The sequence below is a fragment of the Lepidothrix coronata genome, unplaced genomic scaffold (genome assembly GCF_001604755.1).
Source record: "Lepidothrix coronata isolate B3197 unplaced genomic scaffold, Lepidothrix_coronata-1.0 Scaffold60, whole genome shotgun sequence".
NCBI classification, from domain to species: domain Eukaryota; kingdom Metazoa; phylum Chordata; class Aves; order Passeriformes; family Pipridae; genus Lepidothrix; species Lepidothrix coronata.
The window spans coordinates 3,825,142-3,851,338 of record NW_016690240.1 but is presented as its reverse complement, the minus strand read 5'-3'; positions in this window follow the sequence as shown (position 1 = coordinate 3,851,338).

Here is a 26,197-nt window from a genome sequence, read left to right as displayed (position 1 = left end):
AGAACTCCAAGATGTAGAGGTATTTTAGAACTCACAGTGCCTTTACTACACTGTTACCCACCTTTATGAAGGGCTCTAATGGCAGGTTTCAGAGAACTGTGTGTATCAATCCTGCTGGTGTAAACCCCTCAGCTTGCTGATGATTTGGCAAGAATGTACGGAGGCTTAAAGGAAAAGCACCTCTTTTTACAAAAGGAGACCATGTGTGGGTGTCTAAAACCAAAAGGACTCTTGACAAACATTGGGAACAGACATTAACAGATTAAATTTTCATACTACTTTAAGTTATTAGCCAGGTACAAAGAAAAGGATGGTGTTCAGGAGAAAAAATTGTGAGGATAAGAAGAATTCTTTTTACACAAAGAATTACAGAAAATTAATACTAAACAGAGCAGATTTCACATGACTGGAAAAAATCTAGAAGTCGAAGAAAAAGAGATTGTTGGTAAAATGGTTGGCATGCCCTACTCAAGTCAACAGCTTTGTGAAAGTGGTTTAAATCTATGCTGTTTAGATATTTGGCACTGCTGAAACAAAATAAATGCAATGAAAGTCTTAACAGGCTTCTCTCCAGACATATTGTGCTTAGATTTTTCCTATAAAACATTAGTTCAGGTTTTACAAAGTAGGTAATTAAATGTTTACAAATACACAGCCCTTATACCTGGAGTGGCAGCAACAGTGAGATTCCCTTTTAAATTATACTTGTGAGTAAGAACAGAATGTATTCAATTTGATCTCTCAGTACTGATATGAAAAAAGTTGGGCCAATTCAGTCTTTACATCCAAGGCTTCATAACCAGAAATCTGACAAATCATAGAAAAAAAAATCCTGATAAGGCTAACACATTTTATACCTATATACATATATACATTATACTGGTGAATGAACCAGTATCTTAAGTTGCTTCCAATTTAAACTATCTATAAACTACCCTTTACCACAGTAATCTCCAGAGTGTGAAACTTTTGGTATGATTGCATGGATGTGTCAGGACATAAGTCTGTGGGGAGCTTCTCTGTAATCCTGTAACCCTCACCTCAAAAGAACAGCTTGTTTGCACTTACTGCGTGTGAAAGAACCCAGGATCCAGTGAGTAAAAATACAATTACATTTGAAATCAAATCGGACCAAATAAGACACATTTCGTTTCATAAAAAATGGAGAACCCATCACTCTTCTCCTTTTTGAAAATGTGAGACGTAGTTGTTCCATCCTTTTATTCACTCAGGACATGAATGATGTGCTTGAATTTCCTTCTTGGCAGTGAGGAAGCAAATCTATGTCTGACAGAAGAGCTGCAAATTGATGTCTCTCTGTAATCTAATCCAAGTCACTAGCATGTCTCTATACCCTGATGGCTAGACCTATGTTCCAAGGACCGTAACAGGATATTAAACAGCCAAAGAGTAAAATATAGCTCCAGATTCATCTGCTAAGTTTATTGAATGGTGAAATACAGGGAACAGACAGTAAAAAGTTTTCTCCTTGCCTGATCTTCACGGAGTCAGAAATCTGAGTCCTACTGACACTTCATTCTGACAGAGTGTAGTTCTTCGGGTTGGGGTTTTAGAGTGGGTATTTTATTTTGTTCTCAACTTTTTCTCTTTTCATTCTGACAACTTATAAGTATACTTGTTTCTAAGAGACGAGACCAGAAATGTTCTCAGGAATGATTAGAAACCAAGTATATAGGTGTGATCTGTAGTGATGTGATTTCCCTGATGAACTGTAAAAAGCTAAGAAAAGTCCTGGTCATTCTTTGCATCTTGCCTGGAGCTGGGTTGGATCCTTGTAAGGACTACAGGAATCACTGTTAGTGGTTGTGACTATTGCAGATGTGGTTCACCACGACCAGCACCAGATTCAGTGGTGGTGTTCCTCAGTTTACAAGGCACTGATAATCATTCTTTAACTTCTCCAGGCAGCTCATACTTCTAAGGAGCAATGACTTCTGGCCAGATAACTATAGGAAGAATTACTGTTTTCCTTAATTTTTTTGTCCAATCTGCTTTTAGAATCCCTTAATAGCTATCATTATTTGTTACATATATTACCGTAGGCTTCCCACTTGTGCACTGACACCCTACCAGGAGTTCTGGCACATGAATCAAGCCCCCAGTGTCCACGCCTGAGGAAGCTGAATCACCCTGCCTTTCCACTGATTGTATCAACTAGATATAGCGACCACCAGGGAAGCCTGGGCTTCTAGTCCATATGTGGCACTTATATGCACATATCTAAGTGCAATTATCCTGTTCCAGAGCTGAGCTCCACCTAATAAGTCTAGAAGAATATGGTAGCCATGAGAAGTGGATGAGGAGAAGGTGGTGGTTTCTGCACCATCTGAGAGATGGTGGTTTCAGCATACCGTCAAACTAATCATTTTCAGAATCTTTGTAGATAAAAGAAGAAAATGCTTATTTGAATGTTAAATGAGTAGTGAAGATAGTTTTTCTAGTACTACCAAGTAAGGTGATATTTCCTACCATAGAAGAATTACCTAGCCATAGAAGAAGGTGCAAGTCAGTTGAGGGACATCATGGTACAAGAGGCAGCCTTTTCATCAGACTACATGCTAATCTTTGGGATCCTTGTCTTCAACAGCAAAGAAACACCTCATCTCTTGGTACCAAAACAGGATGTGAGGTTGAGGATGGGGATGACATGTAGGCTGATGTTGAGAAATGGCTCCTGTAGTCCACTGGAGGCCTTTGGAGAAAATATAGGAAAGGTCAGTAGAGAATCACAGATGCTGACCTGCTCTGGATCCCCCTGGAAATACAACTTGTGTAGCTTGGGCCACTGAGGCATCCAGCCTCTTCAGATCTGTACTGGAATTTGTGGGGCCAGATTTTGGTATCGAGGGCTGCAGGCATGGTTTGGTGAGAAGCTGCCAGAAGCTTCCCCCATGTCCAGTGAAGCCAATGCCAGCCAGCTCCAGGACGGACCCGCTCCTGGCCAAACTGAGCCCAACAGGAAGGATAGTAACACCTCTGTGATAACATATTTAAGAAGGACTTCATTTGCAGATGAAATTGCAGCCAGAGAAGAGCAGGGTGAGAACATGTGAACAACTTTGCAGACACCAAGGCCAGTGCTGAAGGAGGGGCAGGAGGTGCTCCAGGCACCAGAGCTGAGGCCCCTGCAGCCTGTGGTGCAGACCATGGTGGAGCAACTGTGCCCCTGCAGCCCATGGAGGACCATGGTGGTACAGAGATCCACCTGCAGCCCATGGAGGAGACCCATGCCAGAGCAGGTGAATGTCCAGAGGAGGCTGTGATGCCGTGGGAGGCCCAAGCTGGAGCAGGGTCCTGGCAGGGACCTGTTGACCTGTGGAGAGAAGAGCCCATGCTGGAGCAGGTTTTCCTGGTAGGACTTGTGAACCTGTGCAGGACCCACGTTGGAGCAGCCTGTGCCTGAAGGACTGCACCCTGTGGAAAAGTGACCCATGTTGGAGCAGTTTGTGAAGAACTGTTCCCCATGGGATGGACTCATGCTGGAGAAGTTCGTGAAGGACTGTCTTCCATGAGAGGGATTCCACATTGGAACAGGGGGAGGAATCCTCTCCCTGAGCAGTGTCAGAAACAATCTGTAATGATCTGACCACAACCCTCATTCCCCATCTCCCTGAGCCACTGGGGGAGAGGAGGTAGAACTTGGGAAGGAGGGAGGGGTGAGAGGAAGGCATTTTTAAGATGCATTTTACTTCTTATTATCTTGCTTTGATTCTGTTACTAATAAATGTAATTAATATCGCCACTTTGAGTCTGTTTTGCCCATGACAGTGCTTGGTGAGTGATTTTCCCCAGTCCTTATCTCACCTTAGGGACCCTTCATTGCCTTTCTCTCTCCAGCTGCAGAGGGGAGTGATAAAGTAGCTTTGGTGGGTACCTGGTGTCCAGCCAGGGTCAATGCACTACAAGATCATAGCCCAGAAAATTTCAGCTGGGGTCAAGAACCCCCTAAGGGCATTACAGCAATTTTAAGGGACTTTGGGGTGCACACTGGACCCTGTGAGCCTCTCCTAGAAAAAGAAGGACCCTACAGGGATACAACACTGCAGCAGGCTCTTCTCAGTGGTGCCAAACAATAGGACAAGAGGCAATGGGCAGAAACTGATGCACAGGAAATGCTACCTGAATATGAGAAAGAACATCTTTACTGTGCAGGCAATCAATCACTGGAATAGATTGCCCAGAGAGGTTGCGGAGTCTCCCACACTGGAGATATTCAAGAACTGCCTGGGGACTCTGTTTGAGCAGAGAGGTGGGACCAGATGACCCACTGTTGTCTCTTCCAACCTGACGCATTCTGTCATTCTGTGATTCTCTGAAGTGCAGATTAGCACTTCCCAGATAAGACTGTGCAGACTGCTTGCTCCACCATCACTCAAGATTGGGTTGCACATTCCTCACCTTTCTGAAGATCGTCTTGAAATCATTCCAGGTCAGTCAGTGGCATTGCAGGGGTCAAACCACACTGGGTGATTTCCAGATTGGACTTACGAGGCACATAGCCATATCCATGTAGTCACAGAAAAACAGGCTCCATATGGACTAGCACAGATGCAGAATCAATAACTTCCAGTGACCCCCCAGTTTCAGACACAAGAGCAGCAGTTCATCCCATGTCTGAGAAGAGGCTGGCACGATGAAGGGGAATACCTTGAGGCTGTTCAGCATCCTGTCATGTAGCAGCAGTCCTTCCATAAGCTGCTCTTGGCAGATGAGAAGGGAGTCACTTAGAGGAAGGTACCAGGTGGGTGTTGTGGGGCTGATGAGCTGTTGCCAAAGCTCCCCTGGAAAGGGTTGCACCCGTCATTCACAGGGACAGTGTCACGCACACCTGTCTTCACAGACAGGGCTGGAGCAGGAGTGAGGGCACCATGCATGCCAAGAACAGCCTGAGGAGGACTCTGACCTGAACTGTTGGTCCAGAGAAGAGCACTGCTCTCACTAGTTTTAAGAGAGCCCTTAGCTACTTAAATGAGGATGACAACATCTTGCAAGATGGCTCTGAGCAGAGTCAGCAGTAAGTAGAACTACTCTGCAGACATAGCAGCTTCAGGGACACTGAGGTTTATTTTAGCCTGGTGTATAATCCTGAGATGCAGACCCTTGTCTTACTCACTAATTATTCACCACCTTGCATTTCATGGTAATTTGTATATACAGCGGTAATCTTGCTGAAGATCCTGTGTCACAGGTAAGTCAGGTTATTATTATGACATATTAACCTTACAGCTTACGAATTCCTGTAGTCATTGTTTATATTTGCAACATCTAACCATTGTGCAATAACATAGAAAAGAAATGCGTTTAAGCACGTCAAAATCCAGAATATTGTATTGCCTGCTATTTCAGGGGTTTTTTTGTTTCCTATATTTGTATGTAATGCTCCAGGTAAATGCTGACATATATATATATGTATATATTTATATAAAAAACTGTCATTTTATCAGGGCATGCAATATAATAAACAGATCTGTTAAAGCACCAGTGATGTCTCTATTGGGAGGCTTATAGAAGCGCTCGGTGACCTTGGTTAATTAGCCATGTAATAAACCAGAACTGAAAGAGCCTATTCCCACAAACCACAGCACAGCACCCCTCCACCCCCCGCCTGTCACAGGGGCTCTGAATGGAAGTCAGCAGACGCTATGCAAAGTGCAGCCACTTAGCCTTAGAGCCCTTTGGAATATATGCAAAGATTCACAAAGACATTTCCTTCCAGCCACTGATTTAAGAAACAGTCTTTAAAACAAAAAGATAAGTTTTCTGAATACTTATTTCATTGGCTAGTACTGCTTTAGTTATGTTTAGATAAATCTGTATCCTCTTGAAATCTAACAATACTTATATTGGAAAAAAAACCCTTTAAAAATTCTTCAATTTTGGAAATGTTTTCTGTAAATTCTCTGATTTGTTTTCATGTTTATTTCAGATATTCCAAATAGGAAAAAAACCACCAACTCTAATAATTAGTAATAAACATCCAATTCTTTGAATGCAATTTATTTTGTATCCGTACAGTGCAGCCCTCTTAAACTGTAAATCATGTAAAACAAATTATATGGAAAAGGGTGTTACATGTATTTCTGTTACTCACTTGATTTGACTAAAAAGCACACCTAAAAATTCAGACTTATACTATAAAAATAAAACGGATGGCCTTTTATCTGAGGGCAGGAAGTAAAATCAATACAATTTTTTAGCAGTCTCTTTGACTTTATCCTATCAGACTCTTTAAAAATAAAAGCTTTTTTAAGTACAAGCAAGAATCACTACAGTTTTAAATTCACACAAATGTCAGTTCATAACACGCATAACCACAATCAGCCACACAGCCACAGTTAGGCTTTTCTTCTGCAAGCGTGAGTGCAATAGTTTTTCTGATTGCTATAAGATTTAGTTCTTTTTGAAGTAAATATATGTGAAGTCCATGACTGCTATCCTTTTATGGCATGCCCCTGAGTTCTGGCACAGCACAGAAAACAAACAAAAAACCCCAGACTCCTAAGAGAGGCTAACACTGTTTTTTCTCTGTCATTTCCATACAAGATAGTAATTTTCATTTTGTAAAAAAACCCACCCAACCAAAATCAGCATCAGCAGTTTCTTTAATTAAACTTATTTTTTTCCCCAGAATGCTTTTTATTTTCCAAATGAACTTTAAATTTACTGTATTCCTATGCAATGAAACAAAGGTATATCACTCTGGTTTTAAACTCTATATGGCTGTTCATCCATTCAGATTGTTTTAGTCACTTCTTTCAGTACTGCAGATCATAGTAAATTAACATGAACAGAGAGTTTCTCTGGGTCTGCCAAGTAGTCTCCACTATTCTGGAGAATATTTTAGAATACCAAGCACAACAACATCCTTGATAAATCTGAAATAACATCTGGTTGATAGCAGAGTATCCAAGAACAAACTTTTTCCTAGATAGTTTTGTTTGTTGGATCCCAGAGTAAAGTGGGAGATATATTTTAGGCAAAACATATTTGTTAACTCATTCTCTGTATTTTTTAATGTGATCTAAGAGATCTCTGGAATATATCTGAAGGCTCAGGAAGCTACATAACTGCATAGCTCAGCAGCTCATTCGACAAACAATGTGTGTATGTGTGTGTGTGTTTGTTCACATTCATAATATTGAAATTTTGATCCACACTCAATAAATACAAATGTAAGTACTCACACAAGAACATGAGCAATGCCCATGACTTGCAATAAGAATATGCATAAACAAGTCAGGATCAGACACTTCAGCTGAATTTTCCAGCCAGTGTTCAGCTTCTGGGGTGACCACAGCCATATTAAAAAAGCTTAACTAGATAGGGAGAGGGGTAAGTACATGCTGATACAAGGAGCCATTATAGCTTAACATGAAATTGCAGAAAATTACAGCAAGCAGACAAAGAGGAAGGGAACAGGGAACTGTGAGTTAGTTGCTCTCCTTAGATCTGGATACTCTCCAAGACAAACCAACAGGACCCTTCCCAGAAAAAAATCTGGGCACATGTTTAAAAGTTGGTAGGACTGGGACTCTTACAATTTAAAAATTTTATGCTACATAAGGTAAAATTTGTTGATGGTATGACAGTCCCACAGAGAAGAGTCAGTAGGTACTGAACATACAGATGTGAACTGAGATCTCCTCTGGCAGACCCTTGTCCTGCCATGCCCCAGATGTCAGTGCAACCAGACTAAGGGCTGAGGACCACAGCGCTACATCCTTAGATGTAGCACATCCTCTGCCATCTGGGACATGGGGGAGCTGGGCTGGAGGTGTCCCAGATCAGTCCAGTGTATGAATGGGGAAATGCCAAGGGCAGCAGTCCAGGAGCTGACTCACTTCCCACGGAGGGTTGCCACTGCTGCACAAGCATATACCCAGGGGTGTGCTTTCCTGACTGCCAAAAGCATTTGCTCCAGAAAAGTTTGGAAAGATCAGCTGAAGGTATGCCACTCCTCTCCGGTTTCCAGCTCCTTCGGGCTTGCAGTTGCTAAGGCTGGAGGAGGATGCCCTCCTCTGGCTATGCATTCGCTTTTCATCAAGCCTCGGAGGCTGAAGAGAAATCACTTTGAACACTGAGGCGGGGAGCTGGAGGCAATTACTTGTGATTGATAGCACTAAATATGAAACCGCATGTACCTCATCCATGAAGCATGGAATCAGCAGCATATTGTTAGTGGGGGAGATGAATGGGGCTTGAGATAACCTTGGCAAATTAGGCATATGTTAGCATTAAGCTTTGTCAGTAAGCAGGCTATAAATTACAGACATATTGTAACTCCATAAACTCATCTAATGAATTGAATGACAGAGGTAATTTAAGGCAGAATGGAACTGTTTAACCCTTTTAAGAATTTAGCTGTATTTCTATATTACACAACAATCCAAACTGTACTAAAAGGTTCATGTTTCATATATACTGCAAGATACCATAACAGGGAAACAATTCTTCCATGTTTCATGTACATTTTAACGAACAGTTGGCAATCTGTGACTTATTTCATGTATAAGTTGGTTAAAAAAATGGAAAAAGAATGGAATAGCTGGGGGGTTCTTTGCACATTCCCTTTATCATTATTTTTCTGTATGATCAAGCTAAATACATTGAAGTTATAAGACACAGCATGCTGTCATTTCTGGACTACTACTGAACACCTCAGGAGGTGTTATAAGACACAAGGCTAAAGGGGCAGGTGACTTTAGTCATAAGAGAAGTGCAATAATCCTTTCAAAATGCATGGCCTGCAGTGTCTTATTGCTATTCTGAAATGGCAGTTATAAATAAATATAAGAGGGGCAAGTCAGTCTCCTGCATTTACTGGCTTCTATTGACAGACTTATGCCATCAGTGACAGCTAATCCAGGACTCTGATGCCATTTTCCATTTTACTGTGTATTTCAGCCAAAGTAACATTTGAAAATCACTGGCACACCAATGGTACAAAAGGGCTTAAAATCTAAACCAGAAAATTTAATGCAATATGTTATTAATAAAAATGTGTCGACATAATAGAAACTATTTTTAGTTTTATTCAGTAGAGTAACTGAAGAAATTAGTATATTAATTATGCCATAGGTATATTCCAATTTTGAGGAAATTTTAGGAAAGCACGCTTTTTCACACACTTCTAGGCTGTTGATTTTGACACTGATACAGATCATGGGAAAATTTCTTATCAAACCTTTGTAGAATATGTGCCTTTATGCACATTGTTCCCTTTTAAAGAAAAAGAAACATCAAATGAATCAAACAGGAGCATTTATCTCTGTACAGAAACCAGGGGACAGTCTTGTAGAATGCAAGGTTAGGAGGGAGCCTTCGTAGAAGGGACAGTAAGCAGAAATTTAAATCCTCAATATATGTAATTTGTTATTATGTAAATAAGCATTATTTCTGATGCCCACCCAGGATAATAAGCTATATAAAAATTAAAATGATAGATTCAGTGATAGCTCAGTGTGAAAAAAGGAGCAAGAGGTACAGTTACAGATATTTATTTTGTGCGTGACACTTCACAGTTAGTCCTTCACACATATTTCTATTTAGAAAAGAATTATCTTTATCCCAACATCAGGAAACATAGATGCTTTGTTCTCCCTGCCTTGGCCAATGAAGAAGCAGAGTCTCTATAGGACTTACCTGGAGTTATACAAGAAGTCTGCAAAAAAGCCAGGAGGAGGCCCAGTCCTCATCAGTCCCCTTCTTTTAATACATTGATGTTAACACCATGCCTGGGAACGTGTCTGAGACCAAAGAGAGGCTTGTTGTTGCCAAAAGCTGCAATATGGTAAATTTGGGAGTGCAAGCAAGATAACATGGGAAATTCACAGCCCACCATGGAAGGAAAGAAGCTCTTTCCCACTTTTCCATTTTCTGTTGAGCAATCCTGTGTTTCACAGTTGATGTATACCAATGAAACTTTGTAAATGCTTAAATAATGACATAGGGAGAGTGTTTTAGAGTTCTTGGTATAAATCCGACCTCTGAATAAAATTGGTTCTTCATTCCAGAAAAATTACTGTGACCTTTACTTCTCCATTTTCCTAATGGTTTCTTCACTACAATGACAAAATTGAATGACTATCTCAGCCATCTCTAAGATTTGAAATTAAATTTACCTAGTGCAAATCAATAAAGTGGAAATCAAAACTAAAAGCCTGGGGTTATTTTAGCAATACTCTATGTGTAATACAACTTCGCATTTAACCTCTGGACTAAATGGTGACTCCATAACTAAGTCAGTTAACGAATGCATGTTTTACATACTTCAGTGGGATCAAACTGTTTAGATCAGCAATGATTAATGAGAAGATCCACTAAAAATGATTTAGAGAAAGGATGCCTACTCAATCCTGTGAGTTTGTTAGGCCATCAAGACAGAAAACCTACTCGAGATACCTATAAAATAATCCTTTCAGTGGAAAATAGAGTGATTTTTTTTTTTTATTACATGGCCTAGTTCTAGTGAGGGGATATTCATAGTGGAAGGAATTCCCATCTCAGCAGTGCCAGGAGAAAGTACGTTAAGACTGCAGCCATTTCCTCCTGTTCCAGCTGTGGGAATCTTGCTGCTGTGAACTCAGATCTTCTGATGTCAGCCAGCTTCTCAGCAGCACTCACAGGACCATCTGCATAAGAAACACCCTGTTCCCAGGGCTACCATCAGGCTGTTTATCAGCAGACTTTGGTAAGACCTGCAAGCATCTGACCTGGCAAGGTGTGTAGGTGCAGGAGAAAACGAAATAATTTGCCCGAAATAATGTCAGCAGAGAAGCAGTGTCCCTGGGGGTTAAACCTCACTTTCCCAAACTCTGCTGGAGGACCACAGCAAACAGATAAACAGAGCCATCACCCAGTCTGTGGCACCAGCACTCCCTGTCCCACTACTCCTTCCCAGTGATAAGAGAACCCCATTTACCTCAGAGAAATAGAGGTCAGGCCCAAAAAATTCTGAGGGACCCCAGGGTATACCACCAGGTACCACTTAAGAGATACCACTTATTACCTTACCTCAGTAACCTGTCAAAAGAAGCCAGTCTCACATACTCATTTTCAGCCTAAGATTTAAGTGGATTGGTGGACACTCATCAGGACCCAGGGCACACATCACTCCAGAAGTGATGCCTTGAATCCCATGATCTGTGATACCACATCCACCTCCCCAGCAGCTGACCCCAGCGCATGCTGCAGTCCAGGCACATTGGCAGGCAGGAGCAGAAAGGTGCTCACCCCTTCATGGTGCTGTGGGTGCCACACAAAATCTGTTTATTCCCCAGCCCCGGGCTGCTTGCCTCCACCTCCTGGTGCCAGCTCTGCTCTGGTTCTTCAGCAGCACAGACACGGTATGCAGGGAGGAAGCATCTGTGCTCCTGCTGCTGCAGCTGAGAGTCTCTCAAGGACTCTCATCAGCACACAGGGGCTGGGATTGTTTCTTAGGCTGGGCAGATAATGGGCAACCAGCTTCACATAGGTCTTTCCCCACTACAGCACCAGTGTAATTAGTCAGTGTTTTGCTGGAGGTAAACATTAATTAACTAAGATGAACCTTCTTTTTACTTTAGAATTTCAATTTTGTTTTTATTCTTGCATCCAGGATACACGTCATACAAGAATAACACATTAATGCATTAAAATTGAATATTAATGGAGATGATGGCAGGATGAGAGGTATAATTAACTTTCAAATACCATACAAGTGTAAGTAGGCAGCATGATAATATACATAACAAATAATAATAATATCACCGCTTAAGGTAAAAACACCTATTTTAATAATGGACACAATTAAGATGATTTCTAAATATGGTTTTTGAGAAGTGCCTGTTCATTCCAGCCTTGTCTGAGCCAGCTTCTACAAGAATGCTCATGTGATCTTAAGTGCCAATATGACCATGTGGTCACACAGGAAAGTCAGGGGTAAGACATAAGCACAACGTCCTCCTTCATCCTACCACCTTCACTTTGATATCTCCTGGGACCACAGTTCAGGAAACCAACTTGAAAAAAAGCCACAGCTTTTGGATGAAAGTTATTCCCTTTATAAGTCCCTGTCTTACTTTAACAAAAAGCTCAGCCTTACTCCTGCAAAATAATTTTTTGTAGATACGGTGTTCTATGGCACCTCATTAAGCACTAAATAGAAATAGGATAAGTGTTTTGAAGTTCTGGATGAAATCACCATTTGCCCTAACTGATACTGTAGTCTTAGTTTCTAAACGCAGTTAGATCAGGTGGAAATCCCAACACATGATTCCTGACTCCAGCTGCCTTACTGCAGATGGCAGCCTAAGTTGGCTGAGTTTGGCTCTTATCTCACAACGCTGGAGTAATGTTGGACTGATCAACCAAAGGCAGGAAGCCTGACCAGATCCCATAGGTAAGAAGTTAAGCCTTTGTTCTTCATACAACTTCCTAAAATCTTTCTTTCATGCACTTTAGGAGATCAGTTGTGTCTGAGGTGACATTTTCTGTAGGGTCTTGTGGTCCCTGTTGACTTTAGTGAGGTCACATTTTCACAGTGAGTAGCAAAATTAAGCCAAAACTCAGAAGGCACATTCTGAAAAGGGAAAACTGCCTGTCAATCTTTGATAAGATGGATTTAGATTACAAAGAGAGAAATCCTCTAATTCAAAGTTCATGTGAGTTAAGAATGGTAATCATAAAAAAGAGCAAAAGAGCAATATTAAGTAAGTGTTTGTATAGTTTCCAAGTGCTTCACAGGCGTGAATTAATTAGCTGTAATATGAATTAAAACACTAGATGTTAAAACTTTTCAAGAAAGACTACAGACAGAATAGCTCTGACTCCATTGGAGCTTCAAAGGCATTGAAGGGGTCACATTTATCCCCATGCTGAAGGGAAGGCAAGGCAAGGCAAGGCAAGGCAAAGCAAAGCCAAAGGCAAAGGCAGAACAGCTTAAAAGCAACAGCTCTTTTGAGCATCCCAACCAATTTGCAGCATTTATTTTCAAGGAAACAAGTCAAAAAATATTGCAGTTGTTTTAAAAGATGAAGAGGAACAGATGCAGTTAATAACTCAGGAAACAATGATTCATTAATTAAATTAAGCATCAGAGCTCTTGAAATAGCATGTGAGAAATGAAAAATTGGTCTGACAGATGACATTAAATGTCAGACAATTAGGATCACATTTGACAGAATAGAGGTTTAGCAAAGAAACCTAAAGTTTATAAAGAATACTACAGTAGCTTCTGGAAATGTCTGCATTTCAGTAGATTTTCTTAGTAAAGCAGATGGGGACAGAACTGTGTCAGCAAAGGCAATTTTGAAATTCATACAAATTATATTTCAAGATTGTTTTAATCTCACTCCATTCAAACATTTCCCGTAACAACATCCTGAACTTTGACCAACACAGAATCACAGAATATGCCAAGTTGGAAGGGACCCAGAAAGATCTTGGAGTCCGGCTCCTGGCCTTGCACAGGAGCATCCCCAAGAGTCACACCATGTGCCCAAGAGTATTGTCCAAACTCTTTTTGAACTGTGTCAGGCTCGGTGCTGTGACCATTTCCCCTAGGGAGCCTGTTTCACTGCCCAACCACCCTCTGGGTGAAGAACCTCTTTCCAATATCCAACTTAAACCTCCCCAGAATTCCCCCAGCAAGGTTATGGGCTCCTGGATCTGGTTCTTCACAGCATTCCTGGAACTGGTCTGTCCAGGACTGTCTCCACAAAACACCAGCTAAGGTAGGTTAGCTCCACAATCAGATTGCTCTGCTAGCACTTCTACCCACACAGGGTTAATGCACCACCAGGCTTCTATATTTCAGTCTTTGCTGGAACAATGCAGAGGAGCATGTGTTTTCCCTGCCATGATATGTGTTCTCACATATTTTTAAAAGCTTTATGGAAAGCTGATATAAGCTCAAAGGCATCAGCTTGTAGCTGTGAGGTCTTCAAAAAAAAAAAAAGATATAAAATAAGATTAATTCCTATAACGTATTAAAAAAAACAAACCTGATTTTTTACATGGCTAGTCCACCCTAGTGACACTTTACAAGCCTTTGTACAAGACAAAAGTAGAAAGGACAATTGCATAAACTGCACAAAGAAGAGAAATAGAAAGTAAAAAAGCCAACAACAACATATCACAAACAGCTCAGTAAATAATAGTGCAATTTTCCTAGCTAATAAAATGGTTTAACACCTGAATACACTCACACGCTTGATTAAACACTAACAACGTAAACCCATGAAAGAAGATTATAAGTTGTAATATCTCTTTGCAAATAATAGCATATTAGCCACTGTTGCATACTTCTTCAATTACATCCCTTTCATTCTTTTCATCTGGAAAACAGTTCACATTATAATAGTCAGCATCATTTGTGTTTTAAAACAAGCTATTGCTTTGTATGTGGTGTATATTGCCAAATTGCAGGTCTCTTTCTTTATATATTTAAGTATACTCTCAAAGTTAATAAAATCAGTAATTGGCGATGCATGTTATCTTTAGCTTGGCTTTCTATGAAAAAAACGCTTAAACTTCAACACATACTCCTTGTTACACTGAACACTTTTCCCAGGCCTTCCTCCTTTTTCTTACCAGAGGTTGCCAGGAGCATGAATTACACCTAACAGCAGCACCCCCACATTTACCAAAATGCATGAACCTGCCCAGATCTACTTCCATACAGCTCCTTTCGGCTTCTGTTCAGTTGACTTGAAACAAGTGTGGGTGGCTTGGAAAGAAACGTGGAAAGCCAAAGCCTCTGCTTTCAGTCACAACAATCTCTGTTCACTACCTTCTCTACTCAATCACTTTCATTCCTTTCTGTTTTCTGTGCACCTCCAGCTATGCAATTCACTATCTCTTCTTGCTTGGACATTCAACAACTGTAATTCACTGATCTTCAGGCCTTGCCTCCTGCTTGAATTACTCTGAAATCCCTGGTTAGCTTGAAAATCCTGCAAGTGAAGCAAGAAAAGAGAAGCCCTGGAGATTCAAGCCAGTAAACAAACTTTCCAACTCAACAGCAGAATACTGGAAAAGTTCGACTCAGCACACTGTAGCGTTTCTACTGCTGGAGCTCTTTAAGGACAGGATAAAAAAAAAATTTCTCAGGAGCAGTTTGGGTATGCTTCATCCTGTTTTAATGCACCTGGTGAGACTCCATTACCTGCTGCATTTCCATGATTCTTTCAGAGGACAGAGCTCTGTGGTAAATGAAGCCTGGTTCTGAGCCAGTACAGCAGTTTATGTGTTTCAGAGAATATTCAAAGTGAGGAGGAAAATCAGCCTAGTCTTTTTTAAAGCATGTTTGAAAAGAGGTGGTATCATTCAGAAAAGGTAGTGTAGATCAACACATCTATTAAGAACAGAAGTAGTCTACTTTGCAGATAATTCCTTTCTATTTTTTTTTAAATTTTGTATTCCAGTGGTTGAAGCATATAAAATTGTGGTCATGATTTATTCACAGTCATATAGGGGAGACTGTATTTTAAGATTTCTCCATGTTCTTCTAAACCATCAAGTATTAGCTATTTACTAAGACAGATATTTTGGAACAGTCCTCATAACACATACTGCTAATTCTAAGTTTCCTACCAAGAAAGCTCAAATTGGTTAGATTTTTCCCTTTCACTTTTTTGACTCCCAGAAGTTTGCAATTTGCAGTCTTTATTGACAATTTATCCACTAGTATGCCAGCAGGTTTCACAACAAGGTATTTTTAAACTGCTCCCATAACTGAAGCATAATCAGAGATTACATCCCTATGTTTTTTAGTCATAATATTTCCTAGACTGTAAGGTCTTGAGGTGAATTATCCAATATTATTCTGATAGCATCCTACAACCCTCTTACCAAAGAATTCTTAGTGTGCTAAAAACCGTACCAGACAAAGTTCCCTTGGATATAAAACTGATCAAAAAAAAAAAAAAAGAAATGTAAAGGTTGGAAGATACACAAGTGAAGTAGTGAAGTTAGCATATTTTGGTGGCCTGCAAAATGGAACCAAACCTGACTAGTCCACTTCTACCACCTCTGCAGGAATGAGGATAACTACCAAAAGAGACAGATTAGCTAGATTTCCCCTCATTCTTACAGAGCATAACAGATAGTTACCGCTATTTTATTTTACCTTGTTGTTTACTTGTGCAAAACTATGGGTCTGTACAAAGATGATGTTAGAATTGAAAAGCAGGTAATAAAAAAAGAAAACAAAAACAATGGGAAAAAGTAGGAGAAGCCCTCAAAATAGTTGCTTGGTGTAACCTCACACCCAGCACACTTCTCAAGTGTAACAGCAATAGCTAACTGAGAGCTGACACTGCCATAAAGCTCACCTGCCACAGACTTTTAGATGATGTAGGTTAGTAGGTTTGGAGGGTCTTTTATTATTGTTATTAAAATAGGCAGATACAAATATGAGATATTTATATCTACGGGACCCAATGAAAATGTAAATTTTGTCCATCTTTTGCTACCTGTTCAGCTGAGAACTGTTTTAAGCTTCACATTTCTCTCAAAGGTTCTGGATGAATTTGTGTTAACTGCAACCATTTATCAGGGTAAGCATAGACAATATACAGGCTTCTGATTTAGTGCAGGAAATGCGATCTGAGAGAAAGATGTTTTAGAAATACCAGTGTTTGGCTGGAAGGTGCCTCAAAAAGTCATTTAGTCCATTTGCCGTGGACTGCTGTCAGGTCAATATTGGGCTTCCAGGCAGACACTGATCAGGTACGGCCAAAGCATATTCAAAGTTTGAGACCAAGTGACCTACACTGCTCCAGAGTTCAACTCAGCTGTTATCTCCAGCAGGCCACAGCTTGCCAACCTGGTCCCAGAAAAACAACTCGCCTAAATTATTTTAGGAATTTTGTCTTTACAATTAGGTTGCAAAGTTTTTATGGCAAATTACACTGCTTGAAAACTTCCCATAGGACAGGACAGGATAATCAACTGTTCTCTTAGGTACTGCAAGACCACTGTCATGGTAGTCTTCCTTTCTTACCTCTCTCTCTAAGTCTAGTGTGCAAAGCCAGTCAAGGGATTCTACTGCAAGCTTCACCAGCATTTTCCCAGGTCTTACATTTGATGTTCTTCTAAGGCAACCCAGAATTAGGGGCTTCTGGAAGAGGACCGTGTCACTGGTTCAGATTAGGCTACTGGTCTCCTGAGAACCTATGATGCTGACACTTGGAAAGGGAAATTCTCCACATCTGTGCATGGATTTCTTCTTCTTACATGTAGTGATGTGCATTTTACATATCACTTTTTTTTTAATGTCAGGTCATATTTTCAATTTCTCAAAATCATTCAGGATTATGAATCTGTCCTCCAAAGTGCTTGACAGACTGTCCCAAATTTCTTCCTACTAAAATTTTATGCTCTTATGTTGTCTTTCAATATCAAGGCAGTTCATGTAAAGGAGACTGAGAGGAGACCTCATCATGGTCTACAGCACCAAGCCTGACAGACTTCAAGCAGTGTTTGGAAAACACTCTCAGGCACATGATGTGACTCTTGAGGCTGTTCTGTGCTGGACAAGGAGCTGTATTTCAGTGATCCTTGTGGGTCTCTTCCAACTCAGGATGTTCTCTGACTCTATAATTCCATGATTACATGACTGTTGGCTGTGAATTATATAACTGAAAAAGCTGTGTATGACTTCAGCATAGGAAAGGCTACAACAGGTATCTGTCTGTATAGTTTGATGTAGCAATATGAAGCATTTAGTTGCCCAGACCATTTTCAACAAATTCTAATGCTTTTTGCCTTGCACTAATTAGTAGTCACTGACACAGAAAAGATGTGTTGGAACAAATTCCGCAGGAAAAATCACCAGGAAGTTATTATATAATAGCAGTGCAAAGGTTAAACTGCTCAGAAATCTTCAAGCATATTATACACACTGAGCATCCACATCTTGGTGATCTGATTTTATCTTATATCTGCAACTGGCTCAGGGCAACTTTGTGACCTACAAGAAATCGTTTTCTAAACAGGTCTAGTAAAACACTGCTGTCTCATGCATAGATATTTAAACCTGTTCAAAGCATATTGTCATGGTTGTGGCTCAAATCATTCCTAATATTGCTACTAAAGTTTTCCTCCACATAAAAACTAACTTTAAAAAAGTACATCTTTAAGATGTATGTCTTTTTGTTCTTGCCTCTTTACTGCACTCATTTGCACTTGTGCCAACATCGCTGGCAGCCTGGATAAGCTCCAAGGCAGATGACTGAAGTGACCTGCATTGAAAATAAATGAAGACACACCATCCCAGCAATCTTTGTCAGGATACTCTGGAGGGAATGGCAAGTACCTTTGCTCTGCCACAGGTATGGCAGAACGACAAGGCCACCAAAGCTTGCACTTGGTGCTGGAGGAAGTACCATTCACACTTGGTAGTGGGGGAATAGAAATGCCAGTGAGAATAATGGTCCCAGCTGGACCCCTAATAACCTTTGAAAAACAATGACATCAAAGCATGGGATCAGAAGGACCAAATAATAACTGAGCTGAAAATAGGAGAAATGATTTTTCATCTGGAAGCCATACTCTGTAGGGGTATACTTGGGATGCAACCAGAGCATATGCCTCTGTAGAAGGAAAAAAAAGAGAAAAGAAAAAAAAGATCAGTGTTTTGCCTGGAACAGTTGCTCCATGGGAGTTACCCTGTATATGTGTCGGTGGGAAGAGTCAGGAAGCAGACCCATTGTGTCTGAACTGAACCACTCAAAGTCAATTCAGTAAAACAGAAAGCCTCCTGTCATGTTAGTAACTTCAGTTTTATTCAACTCCTTCCTAAGCTTTGGTATAATGATCTAAAAAAGGAAATATAAGTATATATGCTTTGTTTTTCATAGATATATGTTATGCTTCCCTACTCTGGAGATGGATATCAAGGGAAGACAACAAGGAAAGAGCAAAAACATAAGTAATCACTATTCATTCACTGAAAATTGAGCAGACAGATTCAAACAGCTAGAATCTCTTGAAGTGAATGGGGGTGGTTGCACACTAGAAGACTGTCTTGCACTTAGAAAGGTTGTGGTCCAGCCTACAAACTCTTCCATGAGCCCTGCTCTATGCAGCTGTTGGATGCAACATCAGAGCCCTGATGGGAAAGCAGTTGTGCAAAGTTTTCATGTCCTTCCTGTTCACTTATTAATATTTTTTTTTCTCTAGGCTTCATATTCTTGCCTTCTTTTTACCCTCCTGCACTGCAGCCATGTGGCTGGCGGGGATGCATTTCAGGAGTCCTTTCTGTGGAGGCAGGCAGGGCCCCTTGCAATCTCCACTTCCTCTGCTGTCCCTGTCCAGGGATGCCCTGGGAGCAGCCAGGTGGATGGTGCTGGGAGCACCTGGCGGATGCTATAGCAGTCGGTGTGGAGCCAGTGGGGGGCTCAGGTCCCACCACACTGCTTCCTGCCATCCTCTTGTTGTAAAGTAGAAGTGTGTTACAGTGTCTGCTTGCTGCTTCCCTCACGCAGTGTTCCTGTTGTAATTACGGAAAAGGCACGGAGTGAAAACAGTGTGTCTAACAAAGTGCTCGTGTGATGCAGCTGTATCCGCTCTTAATCCTTCATTAATGCCTCATCAAAAGAGTACTGTACTTTTCATTTGTTTCATTTGCTGAAGGTCAGCATACTTGGAAGCTATTGTCATACAGCATTGCAGACTTTTTACATATTTCTCTGGTATTGTTCTGAGCTATTGTATACGCAAATGAGTCAATTGGTATGCAGATTGTCTATCATTAAAACCATTTCAAAATCAGCTTTGTCATTGGTTTAGCGTTTGAGCACATATACCCTTCCTGAATGTAATGCGTTGTTTTGCATTGGTGTGGTGAGGTGGTTGTGCCACCCTCCCGTGGGACCAGTCCTGGTCTTCATATTGGGTTGTATTTTCCCTCAGTGTGAGCTATTTCCCTCAGTGTGAGTGAAAAGGCTGCAAAACTTTTTCCCAGCCATCTTGAAGAGGTGTCAACCCCAGAGCTGGTCCCACCTTTCCAGCAGGCAGCACGTATCTGCAGTTATAAGCACTGCCTGCACCAGCATCTGCTTTGCTGCCCATGGCACTGAACCCTCATCATCAACTCAACACATTCAAAATTCACACACACCCATGGCAGAGTCTTCTGATTTGGTTTTACTGTTGTTTCAGCTTTGAGTGAGAAACAGTGCTTCAGAAAATGAAAGCCACTTGCCTTTTCTATCTAGTATCTTCACACAGTTATTCAGTGTTTCCTCTGGGGGTTTTTTAGCAGTTCATATTTCTGTATCACAAGCTCTTGGTGTAGAACCTGAAATCATTTGTCCACAAAAACTATTTTAATAACTTCTATGTGAAAAAAAAATGTATTTTTATTTGCAGCTGCATTGTAGATGTGTCAAGTGGCACCAAAGTCTTCTCTTTTTAACAAGTGAACTATATAATCATAAGCAGAAAAAAATCAAAGCTAAAATTAAAAACTACATTTGTATAAAAAAAGTCAGTGATAGGAAATGTTCATTTTAACAATGTGCACTTTATTAGGAGGTTTGGAAGAACAGGAAATTTAGATATACAATTCTTATCAAAAGTAGAAGAGAGCTGAGTTAGGGACCACCTGTAGAATCCCTATCTGTGGAACTGATAAGATGCAGATAAAGGAGCTAAAAGAGTTGGCTGACCTCATTGCAAAACTACTTTCTGTCATCTTTGAAAGATCATGCAGGCCAGGGAATCCTGAACAAGTAGGAAAAGTCTAATGTTATGGTTATCTACAAAAAAAAAGTTCTGGGAAACTACACACTAGTTAGGCTCACATTTTCCCTGGCAAAGCTGTGTATTAAGCCCTCATGGAAGGCATTTCCAGTCAAATTAAGGTCAAAAAGGGTGACTAAGAAAAGCCATACTGGCTGATAGCCTTGATGATGAAACATTTTTCTTCACAGATGAGTGGAGAACTGAGGATAACACTACCTTGATTTTAGCAAGACATTTGACAGCATCTCCCCAAAAATCCTTGTTGAAAAGCTGGAAAGTTTTAGCAAGCACAGAATTAAAGCAGTTCTTGACTACTGAAACCTACTGCCAACAAGACGTATTTTTCCACCATGGCTTCCTGTATTGTGTTAATTACGCTGATACTTTTGGTCTGTATTTGGCCCAGCCACCCGTAAAAGTTTTGTTCTTTCCCTGCCAAGTTATGAGAAAACAAGCACGGATAAAACGGGAACTTTGTCCTTGAAGGGAGTTTTTGTATAAACAATATATATTAAATATATAATTGGTGTTCTGTGATCGGCTAATTGTTCTCCAAGGTTGCTTGAAGGAGAAAGTGAAGACTATAGTGATGAAAGATACCCCTAGACTCATTTGGAAAAGACCCCCCTGAGTGCAGTACGTAGGCGCAGGGAAAGCCACGCGTGCGCAGAAGAGATGCACTTACCTAACCAAGGGGGTGGGACTGAGAACCTCTGGCGGGGCGGTGCTGACCACACCTGTCTAGACAGATGTAATCAGTTAATTGTATAAAAAAGCAGATAGCTCCTTTTTGAGGAAGCTTGCTTCACACCAAGGACAACATTGCTTTTTGCCAGGGACGCCTGCCAATTTGTGAACTTACTGACTTTCCAAGGATGCAGCTTCTGCTATGGGTAATTATAGGCATGCTAGGTCAGTAAGATAACTTTATGGGTAACAGCTGGGTGACTGGGGAGGTTGTGTTGGGGGGCTTATTTCTCTCCTCCTTCCTCCCTTTTGGGTTTGTTCTTTTTGTTGGCCACCTCTTGGTAATAAATATCAGTTTTGTTGAGCTTCCAATAGTGTCATGATTTTCAGGCTTCAGTATGATCCGAACCCTCCCTAACACACTTCCAAAGACCAAATTTAAAATAATAAGCATCAAGAAATTTTCCATTACTTTCAACTATTATTTTTTTTCAAGATTTACCAATGCAAGTCAGCCATTCATATCATATGATTTATCAATGGTCTTTTTTTTTATCACATCTGACGAAATCTGTTAAAATAGATCCCCAATCCAGATCATACTAAAACATTGGCTCTTAGCTGCAGCTAGACCACCTCTCTCACTTGTCACTGTCTGGAGGAGAGATGTCACTCTTTGACATCATTGTTTGTGGTACAGGTGGTACAGATCAAAGTTAAAATATTCCTATTTTAACCTTACTAGCTAAAATTTAACTAAAAAAGCGGTACAGTAAAAATACCTTTTTTTCACATGAAGTGAGTCGTGAAAAAAGTTTTTGTGGACAAATGAATCCGAGTTCTGCGTGAAGAGTTGTGATACCTGAATACACACTGCTAAAAAAACCCCAGAGGAAAACACTAAATAACTGTATGAAGTTAATAGATAGAATGCCCTTGGGGGTGGTTTGCTGATGTCCATTTGAAGGCAAAGTTTAGTTCAGTCTTGAAGCATGATTTGGGATCTACTGCAGGTACATGGACTAGTGGTTATTTATTTCCATCTGTTTGGGATTTAAGAGCAATTTGTGTTTTCTGAGCTGCCTGAATACTACACACTTGTTTGAAAGGGTATTTGCAGAAGAAACATCTCTTGCACAAGTGATTCTTTGCCTTTTGATTTGTGTTTTAAAGCATCATTGCACAAAGGAGAATTATGATTCACATTCTGAAAGCACTCTCTGCCCTAGTGTCAGGTAAATTAGTGCCAGGCAAAATATGTCCAAATGTACCTTCCCAGCAGAGAAAATGTCAGTAAGATGCACATGGGTATGTGATGCCTAATGGTGCCCTTCTCTGATGGAAAAAGGAGGATAAAGAACTAGAGCAATCTACTCTTTCTGTTTCATCCCCCCCTGACAGGCCTGAGATGAGAGATCTATCCTCTGATTCTCCAGGCATTTTGAACAGGGAGAACTCTTCTTTTGCCCACCAGCATCATCTACCTTCCTATGGCAGGGGGAAGAAATGGGCTGACTAGTCCGTAAATAAAAGCAATCACTTAGATCACTTCAATGCAAGTAACAGTAGCACCCAAAGAGCACCCAAACACACACAAACCCAATATATGATTTTCAATTCCAACCCAGCAACCCAGCAACTCTTGAGCCCTAGCATCATGGTAGGCACCTCCTTCTCATCATCCTCTCTTGTCCACTGTGGTGTCCAAACTCGTTTCAGGTTTTCAGCAGCATTATCCAAGCTAAGTGGTCACCGGACACCATTCAGTCAATGTGGAATACAGTCACCAAGTTCTTTCTGCTTGAAATATTCCTCACATTTCACTAGGCAGAGTAAGTGTTTTGCAAGGTCATCAAGTCAAGACTGCTTACCTACTAGCAAGAGGTATCATTTTGGCCTTTTGGTCCTGTATTTCTTAACTTAGTAGAATATAGCTATCCTCATGCTGGCTTCGAACCCTTGCTTTGGGGCTTAGAGTTGGGTCTTATTCACCTGAAAGACAGCAAACATTTTTCTATTGCTCTATGACCTCAGATATAGAGATACCAGGGCAGATTTCGTTGGTGTTCTTGAGTTATTTAGAATACTCATTTAGAATACAAGGAAAAAACTCTGGTAAGGCCAGACATGAGAATTCAGAATGAGACACTGCACAAAAGCAATGGTCTGGTTGCTTCATTAATTCTGAAATCTGGCTGTGCAAATCTGGTTTGAGAATTCATCAAGAAGACCCTAAGAAAACACTTTACAAATTAAAGCTTTCTAATGGGTCTAGCTGAACAATATTTTTCCCCTGAAATGTATTCTATGGAACAAAGAAAGTTAAGTAAGTGCAGTAATGCTATAATAATAATAATAATAATAATAACAACAATAATAATAATAATAATAATAACAATAATAATAATAATGCAGTAAAAGCATATGATACATCATTCCTGCATTCAGAACATCTTCAGTGAAAAGCCTACAGTTTTTGGTTTGTAGTTAGTAGACTACAGAGAGATGGGCAGAAACATTATTTATCGGACAGAGAGACGAGGAGCCCAGTAGAAAAGCTGCTTCTCCCAGAAGTCTCCCTCTACTGCAATGAGATATCTTTTTTAATACTTCTTTTTACTGATAGAGATCCATACTGATGATTTTTGGATGCCAAAGGAATATATTTTGTTGAATATAAATGGGAGGGGGCTGGTAGCAGAGGGGCTGCAGGGGTGGCCTTTGTGAAGGGGCTGCCTCGTGACAGACAGATGTTTTCATACGGCTCTAGTGGACCCACCACTGGCCACAGCTGTGCCCTTCAGTGAGGCCTGGCAGTGACTCGATAGTATTTTTAAGGAAAGGAAAAAAACACTGAACAGGCAAAGGAGTAAAAAAAGGTGGGAAACAGCAATGCAAACACCAAGGTCAGAGAAGGAGGAGGACGAGGTGCTCCATGGAGGGAGGACCCCACACCAGATCAGTTGGAGCTGAAGGAAGCCGCCCACATTCTACCCATGGAGAGCCCACACTGAAGCAGAATAAAGATGTGGGAGGAAAGGAGTGGCAGAGAGAAACCACCACATAGTGATCATAAACACCCTCCTTGAGTCCTTCCTTGCCTCGTTGAAGGGACTGAGCGTATCTGCGGTGGTAACAAGGGCAGGAGGAGAGGAGTCTGAAGTGAAAGAGTGAACTTGAGCATGGGGGAAGGAAAGGTGTTGGCTTAATATTTCTCACTACCTGACTCAGTAATTAGATATTTATTTTAATTGGCACTGGATTAATTTTAGCAAACTTGAGTCTGTTTTGCCCATACCAATAATTGGTAAGTTATCTTCCTGGATTTATCTTGTCCCATGAGCTTTCTCCTTTCTATTCTACCTTTTTTCTCCCCACCCCCATCCCAGTGAGGGTATGTGTGAATGAGTGGCAGGGTGGGAGTTTGGTTGTTAGCCGTAGTTATCCCACCATGTATGGCTTTTGCATTGGAATTAGGGTAAACAGACCTCCAAATTTTTTTGTGAGATAGTGTTAATGTTTCAACTTCCATACACAAGGGTTATTTCTGATGATTCCTAATTCATCAGCAAAGAGAGTACCCTAGGTCTGTGTTGTAGCAAACTCTTCAGGATAGTACTTATTCTTTAAGAAACACATCAGCCCAAGAAATGGAGTACTATAAGGTCTCTCACTTCTTTTTTTAAAACGTTGAAAAGGGGAGGGAAGGCAATAGCAAAATAACAGAGGGCATAGGAAGAAACAAGAAAGCAGGAGTTAACTTCCTTACATATGAAGGAGGAAACTTGTTACTGTAGTCTATAGATTTGCAAAGCAAGGGTAGTGCTGAGTTGAAGAAATAGAAGTTCTACCAAACAAGGTAGGAAAAGAAAGAGATTTTCTTATTTAAACTGTCCAAAAAATATTTAGGGGCCAAACGCTAGTCGAGGGTAACCATGGCTTTGTGTGGTCCTGTGTGAACACAAGGAGCGAGGAGGAGAAACGTATCCTTTATTGGAATAGGAACATATACTTGTAGGTTGCCCATGGAAAAACTTCTTTTAACAGTTGTGATATGTAACCGCTAAAGTATTCAATGGCAGATGGGTCTTCTAGTGGCATCAGTGGGAAGAAACAGCATTCACTGCTCTGAGGGGCAAGCTCATAGAACATAGAATATCTCAAGTTGGAAAGGACCCATAAGGATCATCAAGTCCAATTTCCTGCTCCTCACAGGACTACCTAAAGCTAAAACATATGACTAAGAGCATCCTCCAGATGCTTCTTGAACTTTGAGTCCACTGAGGGAACACGATTCTTTAACACAACAGTAGCAATAGGATGGATGCACCAACAAGCTCTTTTCAAGGTCTGTCCTCCTACAGCGTCCCAGTCTAGATGATAAGGTCCCCCTAAGGGTAGCAGCTTTGAGCCCAGGCCTGCACTCCAGAGTCCAGACTGCATGTGCAGACATAAAAAGAACATTAAATACAACAGCAAATTTAAACCATTAGCAAAGCTTGGCAAGTATCTCTTGAATATTGAAATTACAGCTCTCCAAATCAGTGCCTGTTAAAGGCCCAGTTCCACACTGTTTAGCAGGAAAGCCTTGAGCACCTGATATGTGAACAAGATATGTAGGAAGACACCAGCGATCTCCCTCCTGTTTGACTCTCTCTGTAACTCTGTGGATTGAATGTAAGGGCAAGAGTGAATGCTGCTGCATCTCACTGAATCAGCTAATTAAAACAGTCAGAACTGCCACAGCCATAAAAGCAGT